Below are 1,268 nucleotides of genomic sequence, written 5' to 3'. Positions count from 1 at the left end.
TGGGTGTATCAGTCTGCTGCTGAAGAGCTGCTCAGGGACCCCACGCAGTGTTCATTGATAGGGTGGTGAGAGGTGTTGTCCATGATGGATGTCAGCTTGGCTAACATCCATTGATTGAGAACAATACAGAAACAAATATATATTATATTATTTTTTACATAATCATTACATAAACTCCCCAAGACCTGTAAACAGACTTTTAGGTATGAATTCAGCAGTTCCCCTCAGCAAGTAGCTGTTTGGAAATTCAATCTGCTGCTCCACATCTGCATAAATCCAATCGGAATGGATTTTGAATTAAACATGTCTGCAGAGTATGATACAACTTGATGGCCTTCTCCTGTTTAAAAGAGTGTAAGTGGACACCAGTGTGTGTGGCACATGCAATGTTTGTGTAAAACCTTGAAGATGGGGGAGATAGGCGTCTGCCCCTGGGGTGTGGATTTCAGGCAGGTGCACTCGCCTGCCCTGCAGCTTCTGAAGGGACAGGACGGGACAAGACTGAGGGAGAAGGGAGGCAATCTGTGCTCTCTGCAGTCCCACACACAGACAAACTCTAGATCCCCAACACAAAGACTGATCTCCACCCATCTTGGCCCCTACTGAACACCCCTTCCTCGCTCCCTGCCATATCCTTCATTGACTGGAATGCGTTGGGACAATAGAACTGTCCCGGTCCTTTGGCTGGGCGCCCCCCTGGGCCCACACAGGCCCTGACAGGAGCACAAAAGTGCACCTTGCACCTCTCAGCACCACCAGCAGAACCCTGGGGGCAAATACCTGAATACCTATGGTAATAAGAAGGAGAGAGGGAGGAAAAGAATGATGCAACATGAAGCAAGAGATAGGGAAGAGGGGGATGACTGACAGAAATGAAGACAAATAAGGGATTTTATGTTCTCAGCTGCCAAGTGCAGCACAGACTCATTTACAGGTCCAAACTAAACACAACACCACTCCTCATAATTTTATAATTCACCATGTCACTTATTCTATCATAGCTATTCGGATACCTGCGTTATAGCAACATTTCCCCAGAATACTCTCCATATATCCCACTCTCTGTCAGTACTCTCTTATACCTCTTTCACACCATTGACCAGTGTTGGGCGAGGGTTGTCTGATCAGTGTTCAACCCTTCTTTTTGAAATTCAAACCAAGCCAGTCAACATGGCTCATGTCATGACTTGCTGGCCACACAGTAAGAGCTGAGCTCTGTAGGTATGCTGATATTGTGTGTGTGTGTGTGTGGGGGGGGGGGGGGGGGG

This window comes from Etheostoma spectabile, chromosome 7, assembly GCF_008692095.1.
Source record: "Etheostoma spectabile isolate EspeVRDwgs_2016 chromosome 7, UIUC_Espe_1.0, whole genome shotgun sequence".
Taxonomy (NCBI): Eukaryota; Metazoa; Chordata; class Actinopteri; order Perciformes; family Percidae; genus Etheostoma; species Etheostoma spectabile.
Note: the sequence above shows the minus strand (reverse complement) of the source record.